Source organism: Onychomys torridus, chromosome 4 (assembly GCF_903995425.1).
Source record: "Onychomys torridus chromosome 4, mOncTor1.1, whole genome shotgun sequence".
Lineage (NCBI taxonomy): Eukaryota > Metazoa > Chordata > Mammalia > Rodentia > Cricetidae > Onychomys > Onychomys torridus.
This window is the reverse complement of record NC_050446.1, coordinates 96,313,672-96,338,280: the sequence shown is the minus strand read 5'-3', so window position 1 is coordinate 96,338,280 and position 24,609 is coordinate 96,313,672.

Below are 24,609 nucleotides of genomic sequence, written 5' to 3'. Positions count from 1 at the left end.
TCTGAGGCTGGAGAGATGGCTCAGAGGTTAAGAGCACTGATTGCTCTTCCAGAGGTCCTGAGTTCAATTCCCAGCAACCATATGGTGGTTCACAACCATCTGTAATGAGATCTGGTGCCCTCTTCTGTATACATAATAAATTTAAAAAAAAAGAAAAAAGAAAAAAAGAAAGGTGCTTGCCACCACTGCCCGACTGATGGGGGGGCATTCTTATTAAAAACAAACCTGGGGGGGGATCTGAAATCTAAACCACTTTTAGTCCCAAGCATTTCAGATCACTTAACCTATATAAGAACTATTATTTTTATTTTATTACTATTTATTTTTTAGTTGAATCATATGAATTTATCATTAAATCCATGGTGTATAGCTGGAGAGCTTTTCTCCAGGTCCTACTAAGCCCCAGCAGTCCCATAGCCCACTTCCAAAATGAACACACAGACGCTTATATTATTTAAACTGCCTGGCCATTAGCTCAGGCCTGCCATTGTCTAGCTCTTACTCTTATATTCAGCCCATTTCCTTTAATCTATACTTTGTTACGTGGCTCGTGGCTTACCAGTACCTTACATCTCACTTGTCATGGCAGCGGCTGGCCGGTCTCTCTTCCCCAGCCTTCACTTCCCAGAATTCTCTCCTCTGCTTGTCCTGCCTATACTTCCTGCCTGGCTACAGGCCAATTAGTGTTTTATTTATTAACCAATCAGAGCAACGCATTTGACATACAGACCATCCCACAGCACTTGCCCTTTTCTCTTTTTTAAAAAGGAAGGTTTTAACTTTCACATAGTAAAATTACAGATAACAAAACAGTTATCAAGCAAGAATTACAGTTATAATATCTAGTCTATTTATAATAACTAGTCTATTTGGCAAAATTAAAGAAGATATCTATCTTATATTTGTATGTTTAAGGTTTCATATCTAACTTAAGGATATACCAGTCTATCACTATTCAATACTCAGCAAATGATCACCTGTGTAAATGCTAAACTAACAAAACAAACAGGTGCCTTAAATAAACTACCTTAAATAAGACTTGTCTCAGGTAAAAATTAAGCAGAGTACTAGAACATCACAGCCACCTTTCTAACATGTCTCCATCCAGACAGGCCAGATCTACCTCAGATAAATGTCAACTCCAAAAACAAAATAATAATGAGTCTTTTCTCTAAGCTTTTATGTCACCAGTGTCCTGTCAGACAGAAGGTTCCCAGCCACACCATGAAGGATGGACACAGCTGCAGGACTTCAGGAGCCAGCTTCCCCATTTCCCTTCAAGGACCAATCGACGTCCACCATTCAGCCTGAAGCAGTCTTTGAGAGAAACGGCGCCCCATACCCACTCATCCACATTTTTTTTTCTTTTTTTAAGAGAAAATAAGTCAGGAATGATAGGAAATCACAACATATCCACACAGTTGGGCTTTCCCAGCAGACTGCCTAGTTATTTCCGGTTCAAAATAGCCATTTCCAGGTCAGAACATCTCCATGACTAGGACTCCGTGGCTTTTCATGGTTGCGTAAAGCACGGGCGGCCATGTAATCTACGCGCATGCGTGGAGTAGCCACATGCGGTCCTGTACACATGCGAGGCCCACTCCTTAAAAAGCTGGCGCCATTTTGCACAGGTCTTTCTCCTCTTCTTCTCTTCTCTCCTCACTCACGTGTGTGCTTCACACAGGCCTGTCACCTCTATCCTCTATCCTATATTAATAAACAGCTCTTCTGTGGATTTGTCGTGTTCGGGACGTGTTCCTCACGGGGTAAGAGCGCTGCTAAATAACTAAGAGTAAGGCCTCCCATGGTAGTTAACAAAGTCTGGCATACCAAGTTGAAGGAGAGCCGAGCCCCTCCCCATTGTATCAAGGCTGAGCAAGGTATCCCACCACAGGGAATGGGCTCCAAAAAGTCAGTTCATGCATCTGGGATAAGTTCTGGTCCTGCTGCCAGGGACCCCACAAACAGATCAAGCCACACAACTGTCACCCACATTCAGTGGGCCTAGTTCAGTCCCATGCAGGTTCCCGAGCTGTCAGTCCAGAGTCAGTGAGCTCCAACTAGCACCAGTCAGCTGTCTCTGTGGGTTTCCCCATCATGATCTTGACCCCTCTTTCTTCTTTCTTTCTTTCTCTTTCTTTCTTTCTTTCTTTCTTTCTTTCTTTCTTTCTTTCTCTCTCTCTTTCTTTCTTTATTGAATGCTGAATGTCGTTTATTGAAGGACGGAGGAGGTCTTAAATACAGGCTTACAGCACAATGGGAGAACCCCGGAGGGCAGAAGTTTGCTTCTGATTTTTTTTTTGGGGGGGGGCTGAGGATTGAACCCAGGGCCTTGCGCTTGCTAGGCAAGCCCTCTACCACTGAGCTAAATCCCCGACTGGCTTCTGATGTTTTACAATCTTGCATCTAAACTGTTAATGCCCAATATGCAGGATACTCAGACAAGGAGTTTCCCTTAAGCATTCAGGAGGGTGGAATCTTGCATGGAATTAGCATAGGGAGAAGGTCAAGGTCAACAAGTAATGCAACAGTTACCCAAAACTGGAGCCAGAGTCCTACAGGTCCCCCCTTTTACTAAAAAATTAGCTTCTTACTTAGGTTGTATGGGACATCAGCAGGTCACCTTACCTGTCATGGAGACACCTGTCCAGGCCACACAGGCGTTCTGTCTTAGGTTGGTGAGTACCCCCCAGGAATTACCCATCTCTGAATACTCATTACTATACAGGCTCAAGCATGTGAGAGCTGCGGAGTTACCTGTTGCCAAAGATCTCTAAGTGGTGCTGGGCTTGCAATCTGTGTGTTCGACACAGAAAAGACCAATAGAAAGTCTTTACCCACGCTTAGCGGGTAGGCTAAGGGCAACTGAGCCATTCCCTTCCTTAATGAGCCTTACTGCAAATTGGAGTCTTTGTAAGATGGTATCCCCAAAGCAAATGGAACTTGAGTTTGTAAATTTATAACTTTCAAAGCCAATTGAAATGTATATAACTATGGATTTGAATTTGTCATGCCCAATAGAATGAAAGATTAATTAACTGTGGTAGCTACTTTTGCTGCCAGGGTATCTACTATGCTAGCTGTAGTAACCAATTATGAAATGGCAATCCCAGAAACAGTAGTAGCAGTGGTTGTCACTGTTATAACAGCAACAATGGCAGCAGTGATGTCAAATTCTCTTCTGGAGCATGTGGGTATCCACTGGCATGGACACAACTCCAGGAACACAAACCACCGAGGCCCATTATTCTTGATCCCAGAACGACTTAAGCTGGCAGCTCTGCAAAAGAACAACTAAGAACCATAAAGAAAAAACAGGCAGCTCACAAGGAGCAGAACTAATGGTCTCATAATGGCTATATTCAGGCTCACAAAATTTAAGGTATCTTCAAAGGGGGCAAAATCAATTTCAGGAGGCCAAAAAATGTTGCGCAGAGCCACTTCTGAGAAGTAGGTACTGCTCCAGCTTGAACAGGATTGTGAAAATGAAAATGCTTAGCTGGCATGCTACTGCTAATAAATGGAGGGCAGTGATCTTCAGTGTTATTTTTAATCTCCTAGGTGTCTGGGTGACATGTCCTTAAACATACTTGAAAAAGCAGTTACCATACATTACCTTCTGGAGAATCCAACCTCATGGCTACAGTTCCTAGGCTTACATTAATGCTTGCCAAAGCTGGCCAAATTGGGCTTTCAATCCCCATTGGCATCCAGAAGGGGAGAATTTTTCATGAAGGCCCAATAGGTTTCTGCCATATTGGGCTTCAGCTGCAGCCACAGGGCGCACTCAGCACTCAGAAACCCAATGAGGAATTTCATTGTTCTGAGGAAAGCCATAAGCAGAACCCCGGGCCCACACCATCACCAGATTGGGTCCCCTCCAAGTGTCAGTAGAAAGATCCTTCCATTGTTCCAGAGGGCAATTTGCAACAGGAGCCCTCCAGTGCTTATCTGTAGTGGATACTCCAGCAGAATCCACCGATAAAAAATTTAAATATATAATACAAAGGAAAGAATAGAATGTGGAGAGGAATGATGAGCCCCTAGATTCCCCTTTTTGCTGTAGCAAAATATATTTGTTTGTTTATTTTTTTAATAGTTCAATTTTTTCTTTTTTCTTTTTTAGATTAATTAATTTATTTTTCTATTATCAGCTTGATACAGTATAAATTCTTATCTTAATAGTATAATGTTTCATTGAGGGTTGCTCAGTAATCGAGTAAAATCAAATCTTATTATAAGCAATAGTCATCCTAAGGTCCTCCATGCCATATATATAGCCTTATGGTTCTGTGGGTTGCAGTCTGATTGTTCTTTTCTTTCTATCTAGAATCTGCTTATGAGTGAGTACATACCATGTTTGTCCTTCTGGGTTTGGGTTACCTCACTCAGGATGATTTTTCTCTAGTTCCATCCATTTGCCTGCAAATTTTATGCTGTCATTGTTTTTCTCAGCTGAGTAGTACTCCATTATGTATACATACCACATTTTCTTAAACCATTCTTCAGTTGATGGGTATCTAGGTTGTTTCCAGGTTCTGGTTGTTACAAATAATGCTGCTATGAACATAGTTGAGCATGCATCTTTGTGGTATGTTTGAGCATTCCTTGGGTATATGCCCAAGAATGGTATAGCTGGGTATTGAGGTAGATTCGATTCCCAATTTTCTGAGAAACCACCATACTGATTTCCACAGTGGTTGTACAAGTTTGTATTCCCACCAACAGTGGAGGAGTGTTCCCTTTGCTCCGCATCCTCTCCAACATTGCCTGTCCTTAGTGTTTTTGATCATAGCCATTCTGACAGGTGTAAGGTGGTATCTCAGAGTCGTTTTGATTTGCATTTCTCTGATGATTAAGGATCTAACTTATCTTTTATCATAACTAAGGAAAATTGTAACTATCTAGCTTCAACTACATTAAAGACCCCAAGAGGATATAATATTACCTGAGTAACAGGAGAAGGATGCAAGCAACTTTCGGGAGTCTTGCCACAATAGACAGAGACAGCTGGCAGCCTGGGCCGTCATCCAAAGTTCCTTTGTAAAGTTGGGACATTTGTCTTCAGCCCACAGGGTTAGAGTCTCTCAGTCACTTCTCTCTGTGTCCTGTAGAATGTCTGGCAGTTTCCTCTGCAAAGCAGATACCTGAAGGACCATTTCGCCAAGCAAAGTTCAGTGGTCACTTTCTTATGGGTCCTGCATGTCCACTCGATACATTTTTTTAAGCAGTCCAGGCAATAACAGTTTCTTGCCCAAATGGCTATTTTTTGTCAGGAAGAAGATAAACTCTATATAGAGTGTCTTTGATGCCCATCCTCCTCTCTGAAGTAAATCAGTGCTGCCAGGAGCAGACATGTCTCACTGTCCAGAAAGTCTACATTTTAAAAATATTTTAAGGGTTTGGAGATTTAGCTCAGTGGTAGAGCACTTGCCTAGCAAGCACAAAGCCCTGGGTTTGATCCTCAGCTCAAAAAAAATATTTTCTTTTAAATGCCACATTCTGTAGGTCTTTGAAGTATTTGAAGATTACCTATCTATCTGAAATATCTCTATGTACACCTAGAAGACTTAACTAACATGGCTATGAGTATGATTATCATAGGTGACTAATTATTAGTCTAATTTTTAATTATCCATTACAATTTTAAATGAGCTGTACAAATATAATACCTTAAACAAGAGTAGAAATATACACATAGTATAACAAAATTAACTCTAAGTTTGTATCAATAGACTAAAATCTATACCAATGTTAAACATTTTAAACAAGTTGTTGCTCTTTAAAAGTAAGTTCATTAATCTACCCTTTCATCCTATCATATCTATATCAATGGTGCAATCAATTTATTAATGCAATAATATATTTAATATTGGGATACCCAGTCTGTCATTTCGCTCTGTAATGACTGGACAGCAATGACTACCTGAAACTTTATATGGTCCAAACTAGATTTTTCTCTTATCCATTTACCTCAGTATTTTAGACCTTGGTAAAGATATGTTTTCTTCCACCCCACATGCAATCCAGCTGGACTTCAATATACTACCTGTTCCATATCCAGTGGATTCACCCCAAGATATAAAAAAAGTCTTTACTGTGTATGCTACCCGCTTTTGTTATTGTCCCCTAAACAATACAATGTAATAATTATTTACACAGCACTTACAATGTATCAAGGACTGTAAACAACCTAGAGATCACTTGAAGATTTGAGATGATTTAAAAGGCCAGGGATTTAGATGCAAGATTGTAAAACTTCAGAAGCGGGTTAGGGACTTAGCTCAGTGGTAGAGCACTGGCCTAGCAAGCTCAAGGCCCCAGGGTTCCATCCTCAGCTAAAAAACAAAAACAAACAAACAAACAAAAACCACATCAGAAGCGAACTTCTGTCCTCCGGGGTTCTCCCATTGTGCTGTATGCCTGTATTTAAGACCTCCTCCTTCCTTCAATAAACGGCATTTGGCATTCAAAAAGAAGAAAAGAAGAGGAGAAGGAGGAGGAGGAGGAGGAGGAGGAGGAGAAGAAGAAGAAGAAGAAGAAGAAGAAGAAGAAGAAGAAGAAGAAGAAGTCAAGATCATAATGGGGAAACCCACAGAGATAGCTGACTGGTGCTAGTTAGTATGTAAAGTGAAAAAAATTTTAATAAACAAAAAAATTCTCATTCCCACCCCCCACCCCTCCCACCCCCCCCACCCCCCCCCCACCCCCCACCCCCGCAAAAAAGGCCAGGGATGTAGTCGAGGGCTTGGCAGCATCCAGTAATAGTTGTGATATCAACTCATCACAAATTAGAACTGAAGAACTGTCTTGATAGCATTAACTGATGTGGGAAGACTTACTCCCAAGGGTGGGCTATTGATAGTAACTCAGGTTTTGTTTTTTTTATAAGATCTTTATTGACAGATAATTCACAAAGTATACAAATTTCCTGTTTTTTCTGTTTGCACAATTTCATAGACTTTAGTACAGCATCCTCATAGGCCCATGACACCATCACCACTTCCTGTTTTAGAACATCACTGTCTTCAATATTTCTTTCTTTCTTTTTTTTTTTTTTTTGAATGCCAAATGCCATTTATTGAAGGAGTGGGGAGATCTTAAATACAGGCTTACAGCACAATGGGAGAACCCTGAGGGCAGAAGTTCACTTCCGATGTTTTACAATCTTGCATCTAAACTGTTAACGTCCAATATGCAGGATACACAGACAAGGAGCTTCCCTTAAGCATTCAGGAGGGTGGAATCTCGCAGGGAATTAGCATAGAGAGGAGATCAAGGTCAAGGTCAGCAAGTAATGCAACAGTTACCCAAAACAGGAGCCAGGGCCCTACAGGTCCCTCCTTTTACTAAAAAGTGAGCTTCTGACTTAGGTTGCATGGGACATCAGCAGGTCACCTTACCTGTCATGGAGACACCTGTCCAGGCCACACAGGCATTCTGTCTTAGGTGAGTGCCCCCAGATATTACCCATCTCTGATACTCATTATCATACAGGCTTAAGTGTGTGAGAGCTGCAGAGTTGCTGTGGATATTGCTCTGTATAAATAAAATGCTGTTTGGCCAGTGGCCAGGCAGGAAGTATAGGCGGGACAAGAGAGAAGAGAATTCTGGGAGGTGACTCATTACTATACAGGCTCAAGCATGGAGAGCGCGGAGTTACCTGTTGCCAAAGATCTCTAAGTTGGTGCTTGGGCTTGCAATCTGTGTGTTTGACACAGAAAAAGACCAATTAGAAAGTCTTTACCCACACTTAGCGGGTAGGCTAAGGGCAACTGAGCCATTCCCTTCCTTAATGAGCCTTACTGCAAATTGGAGTCTTTGTAAGATGGTATCCCCAAAGCAAATGGAACTTGAGTTTGTAAATTTATAACTTTCAAAGCCAATTGAAATGTATATAACTATTGATTTGAATTTGTCATGCCCAATAGAATGAAAGATTAACTGTGGTAGCTACTTTTGCTGCCAGGGTATCCACTGTGCTAGCTGTAGTAACCAATTATGAAATGGCAATCCCAGAAACAGTAGTAGCAGTGGTTGTCACTGTTATAACAGCAACAATGGCAGCAGTGATGTCAAATTCTCTTCTGGAGCATGTGGGTATCCACTGGCATGGACACAACTCCAGGAACACAAACCACCGAGGCCCATTATTCTTGATCCCAGAACAACTTAAGCTGGCAGCTCTGCAAAAGAACAACTAAGAACCATAAAGGAAAAAACAGGCAGCTCACAAGGAGCAGAACTAATGGTCTCATAATGGCTATATTCAGGCTCACAAAATTTAAGGTATCTTCAAAGGGGGCAAAATCAATTTCAGGAGGCCAAAAAATGTTGCACAGAGCCACTCCTGAGAAGTAGATACTGCTCCAGCTTGAATAGGATTGTGAGAATGAAAATGCTTAGCTGGCATGCTACTGTTAATAAATGGAGGGCAGTGATCTTCAGTGTTATTTTTAATCTCCTAGGTGTCTGGGTGACATGTCCTTAAACATACTTGAAAAAGCAGTTACCATACATTACCTTCTGGAGAATCCAACCTCATGGCTGCAGTTCCTAGGCTTACGTTAATGCTTGCCAAAGCTGGCCAAATTGGGCTCTCAATCCCCATTGGCATCAGAAGGGGAGAGTCTTTCATGAAGGCCCAATAGGTTTCTGCCATGTTGGGCTTCAGCTGCAGCCACAGGGCGCACTCAGCACTCAGAAACCCAATGAGGAATCTCATTGTCTTGAGGAAAGACATGAACAGAAATCCGGGCCCACACCAACACCAGATCAGGTATTTTTGTTGTTGTTGTTGTTGTTGTTTTTAAGAGCATGGCAGTCATTCTTTTTTTGCCCACTGGGCTTTCCCTCTTGCTGCCAAATTGGTTTATCCTGTTGTCGCTGCTGAATCCTTTGCTTATATCAGAACCAGCCCTTCCAGGCTTCCATCATTGACCAATGGCTCTACAGGAACCTTTCAGGGTTTCCTTGCCAGGTTGGAACTGCTGAGACACCCAGCCTTGAACAGCTAGCTAACAGGCTGTCAGCCTCTCTAGTGTGAGAGAGCCACAAGGAGGCAGCTCCAACTGTGGCAGGACCCAGCCTCCAGGACCAAGGAATTCCTGTGTTCTCAGTCTTTCAGGCGTGAGCCAACTGTTGTTACATTTTTAAAATGTAAACTGATTTAATACATTTATTAATGTATTAGATATATATTAAATAATATGTATACATTTTCCTCATCCTATCTATTTCTCTAGAGAACCTTGACTAATAAACATGACCTAGGACATAGGGTTGAATCTCTAGCACTGTGTAAACTGGAATGGTGGCACACTTCTGTAAACCTAACCCTTAGGAATGTCGGTGGAAAGATCAGGATTCAGCTACACAGGGAATTCAGTGACAGCCTGTGCTATGTAAATTTGTCTCCAAATTACTTTGTGGCTTATATACAGCAAAATGTCTTGCTATGAGATCAGAATGACCCCAAACTTAGAGAGATCCCACTGCTGCTGCCTCCTAAGTTCTGAGATAAAGCCCACCACACCTGCTCACAGTGGCTGGTTTTGTGTTAACTTGACACAAGCTAGAGTCATCTAAGAGGAAGGAGCCTCTGTAGATGTAATTTTGAACGGTTTTATTAAATAAGAAACACAGAACCAAATGCAGATTTAAAAGCTCCAGAGGTCAGAGAACAGTAGCTAAGAGCTGAGACCAAGACCACCTTCTTACCACCCGCTGCTGCTGCTGTCCTTTCCCTGAGAAAGAGACCTACTTCCTGTGTGTCTGTCTTTTTTTGTTTGTTTTGTTTTGTTTTTTGAGACAGGGTTTCTCTGTATAGCTTTGCACCGTTCCTGGACCTCGTTTTGGAGACCAGACTGGCCTCGAACTCACAGAGATCTACCTGCCTCTGCCTCCCAAGTGCTGGGATTTAAGGAATGTGCCACCAACGCCCGGCTGTCTGTCTTTTTATTTACTTTCTGTTCTGCCTTCTCATTGGTTGTAAACCCAACCACCTGACTTCCTCGTCACTGCCTGTCTATACAGACGTCCAGGTCTCTATGGTTGGTACTGAGATCAAAGGCATGTGTCTCCATGCTGGCTGTATCCTTGAACACACAGAGATCTGCCTGTCATGTGATGGGGATTAAGGGTGTGTGCTACAACTTCCAGATTTCTGCTAAATGGCTTGCTATTAGCTCTGACCCCCAGGCACTTTTATTTATTAACATACAAATAAAATCACATTTCAGCACAAATAAAATATCACCATAAGCCTCAGTTGAGGAAATGCATCCATGAGATCTAGCTGTAAAGCATTTTCTCAATTAATAATCAACTGGGGTGGGCCCAGCCCATGGTGGGTGGTGCCATCCTGGGCTGTTGGCCCTGGGTTCTATAAGAAAGCAAGGGGCCGGGCGGTGGCGGCACACGCCTTTAATCCCAGCACTGGGGAGGCAGAGGCAGGCAGATCTCTGTGAGTTCGAGGCCAGCCTGGTCTACCAAGTGAGTTCCAGGAAAAGGTGTAAAGCTACACAGAGAAATCCTGTCTTGAAAAACCAAAAAAAAAAAAAAAAAAAAAAAAGAAAGCAAGGGAAGCTGGGCGATGGTAGTACAAACCTTTAATCCCAGCACTTGGGAGGCAGAGGCAGGTGGATCTCTGTGAGTTCGAGGTCAGCCTGGTCTACAAATCGAGTTCCAGGACAGGCTCCAAAGCCACACAAAGCTATAGGCTTCCAAGAGAAAAAAAAAAAAAAAAAGCAAGGAGCCAGGGGGAATAATCCAATAAGCAGCTCCACTCCACAGCTTCTGCATCATCTCCTGCTTCCAGGATACTGACCAGTTTGAGTTCCTGCCCCACCTTCCTTCAATAATGAACAGTAATATGGAAATGTATGCCAAATTAATCCAACTTGTTTTTTGGTCATGGTGTTTCCTGGCAGCGACAGAAACCCTAACCAAGGCCCTGGCTTACTATGCTTTTTTGAGATAGGGTCTCTTGTAGCCCTGGCAGGCCTTTAATTCACTATGTAGCCAAGGTTGGCTATTTCCTTCCTCCACTTCCCAAATGCTGAAAACTGGATGCTAAGCTCATCACTTTTTATTTATGTGTTTTATGTGTACGGGTGTATTTGTCTGCGTGCATGTCTGTGCACCAGAAGAGGAGGACATCAGATCCTATGACAGATAGTTACAAGCCATCATGTGGACGCTGGAATCAAACCCGGGGCCTCTGGATGGGCAGCCAGTGCTCTTAACTGCTGAACTATCTTTCCAACCCCTAATCAATTTTCTTTAAAAAGTATTTTTAAATAATTTTCAATTATGTGTATATGTGGGGTGCATGTGCATGTGTGTACACGTGCCCTCAGGAGAGGGTATCACAAACCCAGAAGGACAAACATGGTATGTATTCACTCATAAGAGGATACTAGATGTAAAGCAAAGGACAATCAGACTGCAACCCACAAATACAGGGAGGCTACATAGCAGGGGGGGACCCTAGGAAGACTGTGGCTTATAATAAGTTTTGGTTTTACTCAATCACTGGCCAAGCTTTAGTGAAACATTTCACTATTAGGATAAGAATTTGTACTGTATCAAGCTGATAATAGAAAAAAAAAAAAAAAAGAAGAGGGCATCAGATTCCTTTGGAGCTGGAGTTACAGGTGATTCTGAGCTGCCTAATTTAGGAGCTGGGGACTGAGCCTCCTCCAGTCCTGTGCAAAAGCAATAAGCATAAACATCATCATAACCTCACAGCCCCATTATATATATATATATATATATATATATATATATTTGGAGACAGGATCTTACTGTGTCATTCTGGCTGCCATAGAATTCACTACGAAAACCAGGCTGTACTCAAAGATCTACCTCTGCCTCCTGAGTGCTGAATTTTTTTTTTCAGGTTTTTTTTTTGTTTTGGTTTTTTGAGACAGGGTTTCTCTGTGTAGTTTTGCGCCTTTCCTGGAACTCGCTTTGTAGACCAGGCTGGCCTCAAACTCACAGAGATCCACCTGCCTCTGCCTCCCGAGTGCTGGGATTAAAGGCGTGTGCCACCACCATTCACAGCCCTCTATTTTTTTAAAGATTATATTTTGTTTAAATAGCTAGTCTATTGGTGAAATTAAGGCCACTCCACATAGTTAAAAGGGAGGTTTATTTTTTGGGATAACTTACAAATGAAGGGATAGGTTGCAGGGTCTGGGAAAGGTATGGCGCAGTCCAGCTGTGTTCTCTGGAAAACTCTGCTCGGTCTACCTCCAGCGTCCAGGGTCCCAGAACCAAGAGAGACCTCCTCTTGATCCTGGGTCTTCAGCTTCCTCCCTCAGCCCCGCCTTGTGGGCGTGACCATTACCGAAGCCTCAATGGGGGTTGGAACTTCCAGGCCAAGCCTGGGATGGCTACCCACTACACTAGTCACTTCTTAAAGATTTCTTATTGCTTTTAAATGTTGTTTCTCTGTGTGTCTCTGTGTGGGTATGCGCATGTCAGCACAGGTGACTGCAGCGTTCAGAAGTGGGTATCAGATTCCTTGGAGCTGGAGTTATAGGCAGCTTCGAGCTGCTCATTGTGGGTGCTGAGAATTGTACTCAGGTCTTCTGGGAAAGCAACAAGAGCTTTTAACACTGAGCCATCTTTCCCAGACCCCTTAGCTAGTGATTTTTTTTCACTGAACACTGGAAGTGTGAATAATGTAAAGACTCGAGATTCTGTTCCAGACTCTGAAAAATGCTTCACATTCTTGTTTCAGCACCTTTCCAGTTAGCTTGAATTTGTGTCTGTGCACCGTGTACATGCCTGGTGCCTGCAGAGCACAGAAGAGGACATTGGATCCTGTGGAACTGGAGTTATGTGAACTACCATGTGGGCTCTGGGAACTAGACCCTGGGTCCTCTGCCATAGCAGCAAGTGCTCTGAACCACTGAGTCATCTCTAGCTCCTGAACTTGTTTTGTTTTGTTCATTTGTTTGTTGTTGGGGTTTTTGTTGATATTTTCAAGTCAGGGTTTCTCTGTGTAGTCCTGGCTGTCCTGGAACTCTATATAGCAGGCTGGTCTCGAGCTCAAGAGATCTGCCTGCCTCTGCCTCCTGAGGGCTGGATTAAAGGCATGAGCTGCCACCCTCCAGCATGAACTTGGCTTTTATGTGGATGCTGTGGCTCCAGACTTGTGCAGCAAGCACTTTACTGACTGAGCCATCTACCCGACTCTCAGGATTAGTTCCTTTATTTTGTGTTTTGTTTGTATCCTTAGCTGGCTTTAAACTCTCTATGTAGTTGACGATAACCTTGAGTTCCTGATCTTCCTGCCAAGTGTTAGGGTCCAGGTCCCAAGAGTCAGGGGCTAGGTCATGCCTGGCTTATGCAGTACAAGGGGTAGAACCCAGGCCCTCATGCATTCTAGACACATACTACCTAATGAGCTGCCCCTTCCTGTTCATTTTTTTTTTTTCCCAGAGCTGAGGACTGAACCCAGGGCCTTGTGCTTGCTAGGTAAACGCTGTACCACTGAGCTAAAACCCCAACCCCCTTCCTGTTCTTATCTTCAGAAAGTTCCAAGAGTTTTTCAAGTCCTAACTTGGCAGGATTTAATCTGGCTAGTGTTTTCTCTGACATTATCATCAGCGGCTTGATGTTTGGCTGTATCTGAACAAGGCAGGTCTAGAATAGATCCTCCAAAAAGGACATACTGTTAGCTGCCAAGGACAGACGGCTTTCCTTCCTTCCTTCCTCCCTCCCCCCTCCCTCCCTTCCTTCCTTCCTCCCTTCCTCTCTTCCTCCCTCCCTCACTCCCTCTTTCCTTCCTTCCTTCCTTCCTTCCTTCCTTCCCCCTGCCTCCCTTTCACCCTCTTTTTCTTTTCTCTTTTCTCTTTTTGAAATAGGGTCTCTTTACATGCTCCTGGCTGTCCTGGAACTCTGTATGTAGACCAGGCCTGTCTCAAACTCACAGAGATCTGCCTGTTTCTGGCCCCCCTGCTGAGACTAAAGCATCCACCACTATATCTGGCCCCTCCCTTTTTTTCTTCTTGCACTGCAAGAAGATCAAATCCCTAGCCTCACACAAGGCTAGGCAGGCTCTATCACACGCCAGGTGGTCTCAATTTGAGCACAGTGCAGCTCAGCTCTCGATCCTCTATGACATGGGCCTGTGTGTTTCTAGGGCTGTATCACTCCACAGCTCCCTCTTCTCTGGTAGCCCACCCACCCAACAGACTCCTGCTGTCTGAGCTGTGCCTTACAATGGTCTCAGCTCAGAGCCACTGTGTTTTGAAATGGATAATTAAAAATAGATTAATAATTAGTCATCTATGATAATCATACTCGTAGCCATGTTAGTTAAGTCTTCTAGATATACATAGACGTATTTCAGATAGATAGGTAATCTTCAAATACTTCAATGACCTACAGAATATGGCATTTAAAATACTTTTAAAATTTAGACTTTCTGGACAGTGAGACATGTCTGCTCCTGACAACACCAATTTACTTCAGAGAGGAAGATGGGCATTAAAGACACTTCATATCTTATCTTCACCTTGGCAAAAATAGCCATTTGGGTAAGAAACTGTTCTTGCCTGGACTGCTTGATTGACTGAACATGCAGGACCCATAGAAAGGTGACCACTAAACTTTGCTTGACAAAATGGTCCTTCAGGTTCCCGCTTCACAGAGGAAACAACCAGACATTCTACAGGACACAGAGAAAAATGACTGAGAGACTCTAGCCCTGTGGGCTGAAGACAAATGCCCCAACTTTACAAAGGAACATTAGGTGACTGTTCAGGCTGCCAGCTGTCTCTGTCTACCCTGCAGGACTCCCGAAAGTTGCTTGCATCCTTCTCCTGATTCTCAGGTAATATTATATCCTTCTGAGGTCTTTGATGTGGTTGAAGACTAGATAGTTATAATTTCCTCAGTTATGATAAAAGATACGTTAGATATAAAACCTTAGACTCATAAATATAAGATAGGATATTTTCTTTAATATTGTAACTGTAATTCTTGCTTGATAATTGTTTTGTTATATGTAATTGTACTATGTAAAAGTTAAAACCTTCCTTAAAAAAAAAGAAAAAGGGAAGTGCTGTGGATATCGCTCTGTGTAAATAAAGTTCTGATTGGCCAGTGGCCAGGCAGGAAGTATAGGTGGGACAAGAGAGAAGAGAATTCTGGGAAGTAGAAGGCCAGGAGAAGCAACATGTAAAGACACTGGTAAGCCACAAGCCACGTGGCAAAGTATAGATAAGCAGAAATGGGTTAATTTAAGATGGAAAAAGTAGATAGATAACAAGAAGCCTGCCACAGCCATACAGTTTGTAAACAATGTAAGTTTCTGTGTGCTTTCTCGGTTGGGTCTGAGCGACTGTGGGACTGGCGGGTAAGAGAGATTTGTCCTGACTGGGCCAGGCAGGAAAACTCTAACTACATTCTGACAGTACAGGAAGCTTGGGTGATTGTGGGGCTCATAGCCTGTTTCCCTTCTCTTAAAAATGGTTGCCTTAGCCAGTCTCCTGTTTGCAATTCCAGCATTAAGAAGCCTGAGGCAGGGGGATTGCCCGGAGTTTGGTGTGATCTTCAGCTACGAGGTAAGTTTCCAGCAAGCCTGGGCTCTAGTATGAGAACTATCTTTTGATCTTCCTGCCTCCTCCATCTCTTCAGCTTATCCTCCCGTTGTGTGCCACCAGGATAGGTGACACTGTCTCAAAACAAAACCCCAGAAGGACTTTTAGTCATGGGCTGCCTGGAAACAGCTGCCCAGCATGTCCACTTTGGTCATTTCTAGTTATCCAGGAGACACAGTCAAGTTACTCCATTAGCCAGCTGCAAAAGACTCTTCTCTCCTATTGCTAAGGGAAGAGGTCTAGGGCTGGAGAGATGGCTCAGTGGTTAAGACCACTGTCTGCTGCTCTTCCAGAGTACTTGGGTTCAATTCCCAGCACACATATGACAGCTCACAACTGTCTATAACTCCATTTCCAGGAGACCTGACATCTTCATATCAGTGCACATAAAATAAAATAATTTAAGAAAAAAAGAACCACACGCTTAAGAAGTATATATATATATATAATTTAAAATATAAAATACAACCACACTCTAAAGGAAGAGGTCTGGTTTCTCTCAGTAACAAAAATAGGAAAATTTGACTTTCAATGAATGTGACATGTAAAGAAGAAATAGAAGGGTTGGGGATTTAGCGCAAGGCCCTGGGTTCGATCCTCAGTTCCGGTGAAAAAAAAAGAAAAAAAAGAAAAAGGAATTGAAACAAAATCATGGCTACATTCAAGTCCTTGTCTGAATTCCTTGTCTTTAAGTCCAGTAGACTCCTGTCCTTTATAAAGTTTTCTTACTGTGCTGGCTAGTTTATGTCAACTTGACACAAGCTAGAGTCACCCGGAAGGAGGAACCTCAACTGAGAAAATGCTGCCTCTGTAAGATCCAGCTGCAGGACATCCTTGCTTCCTTTCTTCTTTCTTTCTTTCTTTTCTTTCTTTCTTTCTTTCTTTCTTTCTTTCTTTCTTCTCTCTTTCTTTCTTTCTCTCTCTCTCTTTCTTTCTTCTTCCTTCTTTCTTTTTTGTCTTTCTCTCTTTCCTTACTTTTTAAGAAACAGGTTTCTTTGTGTAGCCCTGGCTGTGCTAGGACTCACTCTGTAGACCAGGCTGGCTTTAAACTCAAGAGATCCACCTGCCTCTGCCTCCCAGAGTGTGCTCCACCACTGCCCAGTAGGAACTTGGCTTTTTATGTGGATGCTGTAAGGCATTTTCTTAATTAGTGATTGTTTGGGAGGGACAAGCCCACTGTGGATAGATGGGGACATCCCTGGGCTGGTGGGTTCTGTAAGAAAGCAGGCTGAGGAATCCTTCAGGAGCAAGCCAGTAAGCAACATCCCTCCATGGCCTCTGCATCAGCTTCTGCCTCCGTGTTCCTGGCCTGTGATTCCTGCCCTGACTTCCTCCAAAGATGAATGGATATGTAAACCAAATGAACCCTTTCATCCCCAGTATGCTTTTGGTTGTGGTGACTTACTACAGCAAAAATAATACTGACACTTACACAGATCGTTCAATTTCCCCCCTTTCCTTAGTTGGCTCAATTTTCACTTGAAACTTTGAGAGAGAAGTCTAAAGGAGCTGGAAAAGTAACAATAGAAGACGCTGGACGGGCTAGATGTGGCCTAAATAGACAAGGATGTTGATGACTCTCAGGTGATGCAGAGACAAAGCTGGAGTTGGAGCTGGAATGGATTCCTACTGCACGAAGAGCGTGGGCGCTCCTTTTTGCTAAGTCCCACCCACTCAGCTGACTGCAGAGCCTAGCGGAAGCAGGGTAGACCAAAGGCAGGATAAAGCTTGGCGCCACTGCTTTCTTCCTGTCTTAGACTGAGCTGGATTTCTGTAACACTCTACATGTAGAGGAGCTAATCACTAAAGGGACGTGCAGCTAGAGAAGGTAATCCTCCCTCTTCTGCAAGGCCCAGGACACTAGCACCAAAGTATTTTAAAGATTTTCCAACAATATAATCAACAGGTTAGGCAGCTTTCGGAACATCCTTTTCTAGACCCCTGAAATGGCACCTAGAGGGCCCATTGCCTCAAACCTGCCAGGGACAGTGAGTGATTTTTTTCCCCCAGAGCTGAGGACCAAACCCAGGGCCTTTTGCTGGCTAGGCAAGCACTCTACCACTGAGCTAAATCCCCAACCCCTCAGTGAGTGATCTTTATACACGACTCTTTGGTGGGGTTGGCCCCTAAACAAGAGGAACCACCTCACAGGAAAAGCCAAACTGCCCCCATAGGTGGCAAGACTCACCCTAGAACCTCCAAATACTAGAACTGAGACAATGTTCAGCCAGGCAACAGTTTGACCAAGACTGCCTAATTATGCATGTCTCCTGCCTGTGGCCTTGAGTCTTCAAAGCTCTGGTCAGCAGCACTTATAGCACCAAGGATGTTTGATCCCTTTTGACTTCCATGCTGAATTAAAAAAAAAAATTTTTTTTTTTTTGGTTTGGTTTTTCACAAGGCTGCCCTCACAGGCTTTTAATATTTTTTAATTAAGATTTTTAAAAAAGCAGGGCAGTGGTGGCACACATCTTTAATCCCAGTGCTTGGGAGGCAGAGGCAGGCAGATGGATCTCTGTGAGTTCAAGGCCAGCCTGGTCTAACAGAGTGAGTTCCAGAACAGTCAGCATTACACGGAGAAACCCTGTCTCCAAAAATAAATAATTCTTTTTTTGTTGTTTATTTGTTTTGCGAGACAGGGTTTCTCTGGAGCCTGTCCTGGAACTCACTCTGTAGACCAGGCTGGCCTGGAACTCACAGAGATCCGCCTGCCTCTGCCTCCCTAGTGCTGGGATTAAAGGTGTGTGCCACCACTGCCCAGCGAATAAATAATTCTTAAAGATTATCTTTATTTTTAAAAATTTAAAGTATAATTACATCATTCCTCCCTCCTGCCCCCACTCCATGCAACCCCTCTCTAGCCCAAATCCACAGGGCCTCCTCCTCTTTAACTACTGCTGTTCAGTGTTGCCTGCCCATGTTTCTAAGGCTGACCACTTGGTGCTGGGTAACCAATCAGGGGGAATTATCCCTGGGAACACTAATTCTCCCATTCACAGCAGTTGTTAATTGCTTAGAATTCTTTAGGGGTTGTATCCCAGAAGACAGCTCCCATCTACACTGGGCCATCAGCTGTTGCTTAGGTCTTGTTTAGGCATCCGTGTGGTTGAGATTTCATGGTGTAGCTTCCTCCTCATAGTCAGTCTCACAGCAGACTTCCTGGTCCTCTGGCCCTCACAAGTTTTCTGTTTGAGCCTCAAATGCAAGAATGGGGTTGTGGATTCTCAGTTATGGTTGGGCCCCTCATCATCAGTTGTTCTCTGCATTTTGAGTAGCTGTGACTTTTTCTATAATGACCTCCTGCTGCAAAAAGCTGGGTTTTGTTTTGAGGGGTGAGATTGATACTCATCTGTAGATGTAAAGGTAAGTTTTTGGAGTGTGATTAGGAATTACACTGGTCAGGAAAGTCTTGGCAGTAGGTTCTTCTCCAGCCACAGGTAGCTGCCTAGGTTTATAGTGCAGGCATGATTTCCCTCCTGTTCAGCAGGCCTGTAAGTTCAGTTAAATACGTGGAGTCAGGAGTCATGAGCCAGATGCAGAGGAAGCAAGATGAGAATGTCCTTCTGAGAAAAGGTACCAAGCCACGTGGCTAAACATAGATAAGAATTATGGGTTAATTTAAGTGTAAGAGCTAGTTAACAGCCGTGCATTTATAATTAATATTAAGCCTCTTGACTGGTTATTCAGGAACTGGTGGGTGGGAGAGAAACGTCTGATTACATACGGCACTTCAACATGCGCAAATTGCCCACACATCCACATAAGGCCTGAGAAAGCTTTAAAAAAAAAAAAAAAGGTCCTAGAACACATAGAGCCAAAACCAGTTTCCTAGTTGTGTCTCATGTGGGCCACAGTACAGAGATGCCACAGCATGCAGGTTTGAGCTACAGCATGGTGGATTCTCACAGAGGTACACAGAGGCGTCTCTAAGCTGTGCAGCATGCTGCGAGGTGGATTTAGCTTTTGCTCATACAGACGAAAAGGGTTAAGAAACACAGTAAACTCAGCTGAGACAGGTCCAGTCCCCTCCTCCCTACACCAAGGCTGAGCAAAGTGTCCCAGCATAGGCTTCAGGCTCCAAAAAGCCAGCCCATGCACCAAGGACAGGTCCCTGCTCCACTGCCTGGAGGCCTCCTAAATAGTTCAAGCTTATCCAGAGGGCCTGGTCCAGTCCCATGGGGGCTCCTCAGCCATTGGTTCACAGTTCATGCGTTTCCACTAGTTTGGCTATTTGTCCCTGTGCTTTTTCCAATCATGGTCTCAATATCTCTTGCTCATACAATCCCTCCTCTCTTGCAGATTGGACTCCACCTGGGGCTTGGATGGGGGAATCTGTGGCTGATATGTGAAATTAAGTTAATTATAAAATAAAAATATTTAAAAAAAAGAGACGGGCGGTGGTGGCGCAGGCCTTTAATCCCAGCACTCAGGAGGCCAAGTGGATCTTTGTGAGTTCGAGGCCAGCCAGCCTGGTCTACAGAGAGAGTTCCAGAAAAGGCGCAAAGCTACACAGGGAAACCCTGACTCGAAAAAAAAACAAAAAAAAAAAAAAAAAAAAAAAAAAAAAAAAAAAGGAAGAAAGAAAGGAAGAAAAGAAAAACAGACTCAGAAAGGCTTCTAAACAGGTTACAGAGTGTTTAAAACAAAGGCTTAGGCTTGAGAGAGAAGAGAGAAAAGAGAAAAATATAAAAATATACAGCCTTAAATTATAGACTTAAAATAATAAAATAAAGTCCTTAAAAAGGGGAGTAAAGAATATAAAGACAATGAGCCACATGAGGATGGAAAGTAGAGAGTTCAGATTACGTATATTGTTGTGTTTCCTTTGGATTTTTTGACCGTTAACGAATTAACTGCTGAGAGACATTTGATTGTGGGTACTGCTAGGTTAAACCAACCTATATATTTAAAAAACATCTTGACTTCAAAATTTGAGTCTGGGGATGTGTTGCTTTGGAAGGGAGGTTCTGCTTTTATTTCCACAGAAGGTGAGAGTCTATGGATTAATTCCAGGTTTGGAAAAATCAGTTTGATTAAGGAAGACCCATGAAAATCCTGACTACAGTCATGAAAAAATAAACCTAAAGTAACTACAAGACATGTGATGCATATTTTAGCTGCTCAAATATAAAACAAAAAATTATCTTTGGCTGGCTTGTGTACAATACAGTTTGTTTATATAATACATATATAAGTTACCTTTAAAAGTTTATATATTGCTGGGCAGTGGTGGTGCACGCCTTTAATCCCAGCACTCAGGAGGCAGAGCCAGGCAGAGGCTCTGTGAGTCGAGGCCAGCCTGGTCTACAGAGCGAGTTCCAGGATAGCTAGGGCTGTTACACAGAGAAACCCTGTCAAAAAAGTTTATTTATTTTCAGAACAAGGGGACCAGATAATCTAGTGTTTCAGAGTGCCTCTATTGAAGTTTACTCTGAGTTCTGCATCCAGAACAGCTTCAAGGCTGCTGGCTGAGATGAGCCAGCCTCACAGACTACTCCAGTCAGGCCTTGACCATAATCCTAAATTTTCTCAGGGCCCCCCAAAGATTATTAGCACCCCCAATCAGCAGAAAGTAGCCTGAAGAACTACACCCACATTCCCAAAATATTGGTTATAAATGTTTGTTTTCACTTAAGGGAGGTTGGTTACAAATTGTCAATCTCTTTCTAAAATAAAGGGGGGTATGATACAGAAACGATGGGGAAAAGGGTAGATTACTAAATCTACATTAACCCCCCAAACAACTGCTAATCATATATTTTACATTAGTATGGATTTTGGTTTATTGATAAAAATTTAAAGTTAATTTTGTTATACTTATCTATTTCTACTTTTGTTTAGGGTATTATGTTTATGCAGCTCATTTGAAAATGTAATATATAGGGGCTGGAGAGATGGCTCAGAGGTTAAGAGCACTGGCTGCTCTTCCAGAGGTCCTGAGTTCAATTTCCAACACCCACATGGTGGCTCACAACCATCTGTAATGAGATCTGGTACCCTCTTCTGGCCTGCAGGGATACATGCAGACATTACACTGTATATATAATAAATAAATAAATCTATAAAAAATGTAATATATAATTAAGAAATCCAGATTAATAGTTATCTATAATAGCAAATTTATAGTCATGTTAGGTATGTTTTCAAGATCATATAGAGATGTATTTCAGATAAGCAATCTTCAAACACTTCAAAGACCTACAGAATATGGCATTTAAAATATTTTATTTTGGGGGTTGGAGAGATGGCTCAGTGGTTAAGAGCACCGACTGCTCTTCCAGAGGTCCTGAGTTCAATTCCCAGCACCCACATGGTGGCTCACAACTGTCTGTAATGAGATCTGGCGCCCTCTTCTGTATACATAATAAAAAAATCATATATATATATACACACACACACACACATATACACATATACATATATAGAGAGACAGGGTTTCTCTGTGTAGCTTTGTGCCTTTCCTGGAACTCACTCTGTAGCCCAGGCTGGCCTCGAACTCATAGAGATCCGCCTACCTCTGCCTCCCAAGTGTTAGGATTAAAGGCGGGCGCCCAGCTCTTAACATATTTTAAAAACAGACTTTTTTCAACAGTGAGACCGTCTGCTCCTGGCAGCACCAATTACTTCAAAGAGAATGATGGGCATTGAAGAATCTCCATGTGGAGATTGCTTTATGGCAAAAGCTAGTCATGTGGGCAAAGAAATTGCCCTTGCCACAACTACTGACAATAAGTATGCTACCCAATCTGGACAAGCAGGACACAAAGAAAAGAGACTGCCGAACTTTGCCAAGACAGTGTAGGACAGTCTCTCAAATTTTCCTGCTTTTGAAAAAAGTCTTTCAGATATTCTAGGCCTATAAGCCAAAGTTGGATGCCCGAAAGTTATAGAGGCACTTTGGGTAACTGTCAAGGCAGTCAGATGTTTCTGTCATTTCTACAGTTTTGGAATGCACTTCCTATTTACTCAGATATATCCTTCTTGGGTCTTTGATGGAATTGAAGACTAAATAGTTATGATTATAGTTTTCTTTAGTTATAATAGAAAGTAAATTAGACATAAAACTTTAGACTCACAAAAATAGGAAAGATATTTTAATTTTACCTAGGACAAATAGCCTAGATATTGTAACTGTAATTCTTGCTTGATAATTGTTTTATGTAATTTTACTAAGTTAAGTTAAAAACCTTCCTTTTTGATTAGACAGAAGAGGGGAAATGTTGTGGAACAATCCTTTTCTACATTAGGAATTTGTATTACTCTCACTTGCTAATAAAAGCTGACAGGCCAGTAGCTGGGCAAGAAGTTAGGCAGGAAAGGTAGGAGAACTCTGGGAAGAGGAAGGGTGGGGTCAGGAGTCGTGAGCCAGGCACAGAAGAAGCAAGATGAGAATGTACTGAGAAAAGGTACCAAGCTATAGATAAGAATTATGGGATAAGTGTACGAGCTAGTTAGTAATAAGCCTGAGTTACTGGCTGAGCATTTATAATTAACATTAAGCCTCTGACTGGTTATTTGGGAACTGGCAGGCAGGAGAGAAACGTCCAATTACAGGTATGTATGTGTCATTATTTTACATGGTAGATATGTTGTTGGTCCAGTAACTGTGGTTCATAGGCTTTACAGCTGGGTAGGACTGCCCAGTGCTGCTCTTCCTTGGCAGCCTGCACAGCACTGAGTGTAAAAGCCACTCCTCAGGGAGGAGGTTTCCAGATCAGTACCATTACTCCAAGTTCTACCTGAGATATATCAAGTCTTCAGCAATGAGAGACAACCAGGGCAACAGCAAGAGCCTATATTGTTTTGTCTCTTGGAATTCTCTTACCCAACAAGTTGAGAGAGGTTTCTCATGCATAGTATTAGGGTTTTTGTTAGATAGTCCAAGGCTCTTTCAGGAAGCATCATTGCCCCAAGTGGCTCAACTTCTTTTAACAATTCCCCACCCCCACCCCGTGTGTGTGTGTGTGTGTGTGTGTGTGTGTGTGTGTGTGTGTGTGTGTGTACACCTTTGTGGTGGTTTGAAGGAGGATGGCCCCCACAGACTCATAGATTTGAATGCTTGGTCACCAGGGAATGGAACTATTAGAAGGTATGGACACTTGTTGGAGGAGGCATGTCACTGGGGGTGGGCTTTGAGGTTTCCTTTGAGGTTTCCAAAGCCAAACCCAGGCCCAGTGTGTCTATCTGAAATATACTTAGTGTTACTTAACCTTCCTCCCCAGGTAAAGGGCCCCCTCCCTTTTTCCCATCTCTCCATTTTATCATATTTTGTCTGATTCATTTGGGAGCTGACTGCTTCCAATTGAATGTAAGCTCTAGAACAGACCTTGTCCATCTTGTTTACTTATTCACACAGAAGACTTTCTACCTTTGCCAAATAAGCTGGCTCTACAGTAAACAACCCTACTTGTGTAGTTCAGTTTAACTTAAAATAAATGCTAACATTTATTCAAATTTCAGTGTCAAGATGCAAATGTTTACATTCATGTAATTTTATATATATCTAGCAAAATCAAAACTGTGAAACAAGTTTAACTTTTAATTTATTAGAACCCAGTAAGATTTTTAAAAGCAGCGTTCCTGTCAAATTAACACTTAATTCAGGGCAAAAATACACTAAAACAAAACAAAACTAACAATCCTAATTCTTAAGGCAGAAGTAAAACACTGTAAACAAAACAAAACACCATGTTTAATACAGACTGTAGAATGTCACAATTTAAAGAGATCCACATAGTACTTTACAGCACTAAATTGTTAATACAGTCAGAAATATCAGTTGGTCCAAGATTTCCCAGTTTATAAAATGTCTAGGCTGCTAAATGAAGTTTTTGCTGTGTATGGATAGTTACCATACAACCAATTGACCATTTTTATGACAATGGAATTGGCAGGAGACCTTATGCTTTTGTCTCTCCAGTTCTACAATATCAACTATGGAGTATCTCTAGACATTTGTAGATTTGGCTCCCCTTGCTAACTGCTGTGGATG